The 6,000-nt window shown below is 48.5% G+C and overlaps 1 protein-coding gene across 1 annotated transcript in view; it reads right to left on the reverse strand.

Moving 5' to 3' along the window:
* The window catches only part of ANKRD11 (ankyrin repeat domain 11), a 142,638-nt gene extending 136,719 nt beyond the window's left edge, over positions 1–5,919 (reverse strand). Inside the window, exon 1 of the mRNA XM_044427817.1 lies at positions 5,901–5,919. The gene's annotated coding sequence lies outside the window, so the exon portion shown is untranslated. The remainder of the gene's footprint in view (positions 1–5,900) is intronic.
* Positions 5,920–6,000: the final 81 nt, after the last annotated feature.

Genomic DNA, 6,000 nt, shown 5'->3' on the forward strand with positions numbered 1-6,000 from the left:
GGCTCCAAATTTTTCTCTCAGCTCTTGCTTGCCAGTGTTAAAGACAATTACACATTTTAATGTTTGTGATGCCTGCTAAATCCTTAAATGTTACCATTTGTTGTCTATACTTAGACTTACTGTGCAGAACAGAACGCACTCAACATACAAAGGAATCAAAGCTTGCTAGAAACTGACAGATTTCATACTGCTCCATTCTGTGAACTGACTTTATTGAACTTGCACATTTTATCAAAGAGGTCAGTTTCTGTACTTAAGCCTTGTAACATGCCCGCAACACCAAATGGAAGAAATACAATTTGATCACAGCACCAGCCACAATAATCTGTTCCCCTAGTTTTCTGAAGATATTTCTACAAGTCTATTCTTGCACTCCCAAACAGTGTGAGGAGGAGCAGCACAGCTGAAGAAGAAATTTAAAGGCCTCATAACGCACCAACAAGGGACTGAGCCACGCATCATGCTATTCTATGACGAGTGCGCTATTTTCCTGCGAGGTCAGAGGGATGCGACCCACAGCTATACCACAGGCATCAGGATTCCCCCGAGTCTCCTGCAGAGTCAAACACTAGTCCAGAAAGAATGGCCAGTTTCCAACCTGTAACTCATTCATGCGAGGCCTGGTGCTGCACAGGCGCTTGTCTTCAGCATGTCCCAATCTGCGAGTATTTCAAGACCCCCAAATGTATTCTGGTTGCCCCCAGATGTATTCCAAATTCAGATGGCCGTACATCCACATAGTCCATCCCTGCTTTTCCAGCAACCAGTCCACCCCACCAGGGAAAGTTTGCCAATGCAGTCCTCCTCCAATACAAGCAGCCCAGCCTATCTTCTGTTTGCTGTGGGAAAAGAACCCAGGCCAGTAACTGCATAACATGAACCAGGGATGTGTTGCAAAAAGCGAAGGCTGCCTGGACACAGCCGCTCTGAAAAGGGTCCACAGGAACTTCCCAAGGAAACAGCCAGAGCTGGGTCTACAGGTGGGAGGCAGAGAAATCTGCCCTCATGGCTTCGGGGCTCTCTCATCGGTAGCACGCAGGCACCTGTCTGCAGAGGCGCAGCATGAGTGCAACGCAGCACTGTCAATCGAGACACGCGTATGAGTCAGTCTCATGCGTATAAGACTAATGGAAGATCCAGGCAAAATCATGATCATACCCTGCCACCTGGTACACTTCTTCACCAACCCCTCCTTTACCAGCTTTCCCAGAGAGGCGGCAAAGGGGAAGGAGAGGCCAAAGGCATGGCTCTACCTGAACAGCTGACACCTGAGGAGTCAGCACAACAACCGTGAATGAAGAGGAAGAACCCAGAAGACCAGACGAAGAGCTAATGGAGGAGGAGCCACTGCTTGGCAGTTGCCCTGTCCGCACACTGCAAGGCTACCAAGGACAAGCTGTGTGGATGCCACACCCTATGGGCCACCACAACCCTTTCTTCCCCTCTGTAACCTTCACAATCAACCACGATCTGCTGACCGCACCAACTCAGGGTTTGATGCTTTTCAGAAACGTTCCGTTTCTACCCTTACACCACTGTGATCCAGCTGATAAGCAACCACTTCTCCAGGATGGTCAATCCCACCACCTCTTTAAAAGTTGCCACGAAGCCTATCAAGTTATTTGACCATAGAACCTGCGTCCCTCAAATCTGTTCCAAATCTAGGCTGACAAATTGCCTGGCTGACTGTCAGGATTAGTTTTATTTTCTAACACAGGGTGAGCAACCTGTGGTCCTTCAGAGGCTGTCTGAAAACAGCTGTCTCATCTATCCTCTCTTCCTTTCAGATGGCTTTCTTACCATAATCATGCAATTCCAAATTCAAAATATGATTTTAGATGTGTTCTCAGAAAGTAAAGCACCGCCCTCACTACAGCAAAGTCAAATTGTGATTAAATGTTCTGATTCAAATATCTGTAAATCCAGTTGCATGTATTTACTGCAATATTCTGAAATGCTAACACACTTTAAAGAAAATTCCATTGTAATCTATGGAGAAATTCAAATATTTCAAAGAACAGCAAGAAGCATACATTAAACAAAATAAGCCAATTCGGGAAACAGCGCCTGCTGTCTTCAGGGCCTGTTCCAAGCAGCAAGGTGTACCAAAACCATCCAAGTGTCTTTCTCACACTGAACCATACAAAAAAGTATCTTCCACTAAAAATGCAACATTTAACATAACAGGGAGAACTAGCATTAATTGCTTTTTTTTTAAAGATGCTGCAGAAGTCAAATTTAAATAAACATGGGTTCTCCATAAACCTGTACAGCCACAAACAGTCATACCATGTTCATTCCTGTCGCTTCAGTCTTAACATGCATGATTGCTCACTTGATAAAGCAGTTTCTCTGATAAAACGCTTACGGTTAAAACCAATCATTTTCCCTTTCTGGTGTACAAAACTTCATTTTTAACCACTGCTGGCAAACTACAGTAAAATACTTTGTTTTAGAGAAAATGAAATATTTAACCTGGATACATTTATGCATATTTGCAAAATGTATAATATTTGGTTCAAACAGATACAACAGCCCATATGAACTCTTATTTACTGAAAAAGACTGCTGCTCCGGCATGACTAGTGTAGCTCAACTAAGCAGACCCTCACTAGAGAAACACATGCCTGCTTGGCTGAACAGTGTCTAACAGAACATCAAAGCAAAAAGGAAAGCTTAAGGGGAAAGCTGCCACCACATTAATTCATTTAGAGCAAAATTAATATTTTGTGTGAGAGAGCTTGGAAGATTTGCCTAGTTTTAAAAGTATAGGCCTGAAATATTCAAAATACAATAACAGAATGAAAAAGATACCCATTCCTGTGAACCTTACAATCTTCAAGGAATTCCATCATCTCTAACCCTCTGAAAGGAATGTTTTCCAGTTGCACCAAGTCTGAAAACCCCAGTCCTGAAAATATAAGGCCCCTTTCAAATAGCAGCTACGAAGTGGTACAGACTGAGTTACACATGCAGGTAGTATATGTTTGTTCCATAACAAACAAACAGACACTACTTTTTCTCTATTACCACATCTTATGTGTGCCTTGTCCAAACGGATAAAATGCAATGTTAACCTCGCTTTCAGGAGGAGGCCTACATCTGCTCAGCCAGGGCTTGGAAATTTTCTGCATTTAATCCTCAAGTACAGAAATGCAATATACAGTGGGTGAAGCATGAGCCACTATATTTTAGCAGGTCTGTGGCTAAATGTGCGCATCTGTGCGGGTGAAGGACAGCCTACCAACACCAAAGCACGAGCACAGCACAGCAACACTTGTGGCATGCAGTTAATTTAGGTATTTGATGAGGCCGCTTCTCAGCCTCTCCTTCTGCCATAAGGACCAGTCTGTGAATGCAGGTGCCACTCCACTGCCCACCCGACTTCTGAAAGAGCTCTCAGTTCTTTAAGGTTAGAACAACAGGGAGCCCCAAGCTCAGCTTCCCCAGTGCTACCCTGTTTAACAGGTTTGCCCAGTTAACTCTTTAAAGACAGAGGGAAGTTATGAACAAGCCATGTCAGCAGTAAACATCAGGGTGCACTAAAGCCGCCTATGAGGCTCTTTTCCCTGCTGCCTGGAGAATTCTAACCTCAGACCTCCTGCAATATTCTTCCGTTTAAAATGTTTATCTGTATGGCAAAAGTGCCCATCAGAGCCCGCACAGGGAAGAAAAACAAGCTGCAGTTTTTCTCATTCTGACCACAAAACAAAGGCCCTACTCTGGGACTCTCAAAAGTATTTAATATGAAATATAAAGATCTCGTCCATTCCATGAATGGACTTTATTTTTCAACCATGGTTACCCATTAAAAACCGCTCAAAGCAGCCTACTTTGGGAATTCCCTTTCAAAGCAACATTGGGAGCCATTTCAATGATCTTCCCTTTTTGATCAAGCAAACTTTTGCTATTAACACTTAAATCTATTAAGAAATCAATACATCTGTTTACATTTTTTCAGAGGGTGTTTGTCTGAGGAAATGGAGCACGATCAAAAATTAACAGCAGCTATGTGGTCAGCTGAAAAAACTAAGAAAAAAAAATCACCATCTCCAACTCACCAACCTGAACTACTCGTGTGAATCGCAAGTCCAAAAATGTCAAACATCAATGGGAAAATCTGGCAGGCTGATTTTACTGTGTTTGCCTGCCTGCCTGCCTGCCTGCCTGCCTGGGCTATTCCATCCATATTCTGCTTCTAGAACAATCCCAAGAGATGCATTTGGCTTTTACAGACAGAGACTGATCAGCTCAGTCTCTGTAAGGCTGGGTTCCTGGTGACAAGGGAGATCTGTGCACCACGCAGGAGGGAAGGAAGAGAGACAGAAGTTCCTTCCTGCAACTGAATATCAAAACAGAGCCACAACTAGAAGGCAATCTGAACACACCAGCCCTTGTGTCTCAATGAACAGCCTGATTTTCAATCCACACACACCCCTCACAAGACAGCTGCTTTCTCTGGGAAAAGGGCAGAGGGCACTGGAGGGCTGAGCTCCTCCAGGCTTCTTGGGCAGGGTGGGGGGGAGAGAAGTGATTTGCCTTTCTAAACATGTAATCAATCCTCTTTATGGGGGGCGGTGGGGCAGAAGGTTTTGAATTCTGTTTGGAGACATACAGCTGTTTTTTATTTCTCATTCTGAGTGAAAGGAAAAGGAGGGCAGCTCAAGGAAGAGACTAAGCAAATTAGAGATTAAACGAGAACATAAAGGCAGCTCAGCTAGCCTTGGGGAGTATCAGCTCTTTTCTAACCATGCATAGGGCTAATGCCGACCCAAGATGACGAAATGTGGAACGGAAATTGCCAGGGGAAAGAAAAAAAATCTCATTGCATCTCGTCTAACAATTATCATGCCCCCCTTCCTGGACACGCACACGCTGCTGTTACTCCAGCACCAATTCCTTAACCTCCACATTTTTCCATTGTGAATTACCACAGACTTCAATCCCATCAATCCTGCGCCATCTGCCTCTGCAGCTCCACCACTCTGCACGCACCTCTATTTCAGCAGCTGTTTTCCAGCTACAAAGCCTCTCTATCCACTACATCCCATCCTCACAATACAGCTGGATGTGGTCTTCCCCTCCCCCATGTCCAGACTCTCTCAGCCACATCTTCCAGACACTGGCAGAGGTAAAGCCAATGCCTGTTAGTAGTACCTTTTTTTTTGCTTTTGCCTGACCCCCAGCCCCGTACACTTGCTTATTTCCCGAGTTTGTTACACGTACACGACCACCTTAAGCGACCCCCCAACAAAGCGACCGTGGAGCCCCCAGCTCGAGGCCTACAGCCACTCATGCAGGTCAATGGCAAGACAGGCAATTACAAACATGGGGCGATGGCCGGTGTGACCCCGAGACGATGGGCTGAAGGGCGTTAAAGAGAAACTGATCAGCAGCCGATGACCTCGAGCGTGTCCCCCGTGTCACCCTCGGCACCCTCCTGCGCCAGACCCTACGCGAGGCGGCGCTTCCTTGTCCTCGCATCCTCCGGCCGCCCAAGCCGAAGCCGAAGCCCCCCGGCGAGGGTGGCCACCCTCGGGCACCCCTCCCCGCAAAGAGGAGGGGGAGGCACCCCGGGCCGGGCGACCCCATCCGCCCCGGCCCCTCGGGGTGCGCGCCCGACCCTCCCTCCCTCCGCAGCGACAGCTCCGTCTTGCACGCAGACCCGCAGCCGCCCTCCTCGGCACACGTGTCCCGCCCGCCGCCCCCGCGGCCCGCGCCCCTTCCCCGCACCGGAGGCCCCCTCGGCCACCCCGCCCCCACCCGGGCAGGCGCCCTCCCCACATCCTGCCTCCCCCCGCCCTGCGCGGCGGGCGGCGCCTCGGCGGACTTCGTCCCCTCCTCGCAGGGCGGGTAGGCCCCGAGCCCGCCCCGCCCGCGCGCCGCAGCCGGCCCCTTACCCGCGCGCCGTCCTCGGCCGGCGCCGCCGCGTCCTCTCTGCGCCGCGGCGGGTGCGCGCGGAGCCGGCCGGCCGGCCGCCCGGCCTGCCTGCCTGCCTAC

Source organism: Varanus komodoensis, unplaced genomic scaffold (assembly GCF_004798865.1).
Source record: "Varanus komodoensis strain SLA01 unplaced genomic scaffold, ASM479886v1 scaffold19, whole genome shotgun sequence".
In the NCBI taxonomy this organism is placed as follows: domain Eukaryota; kingdom Metazoa; phylum Chordata; class Lepidosauria; order Squamata; family Varanidae; genus Varanus; species Varanus komodoensis.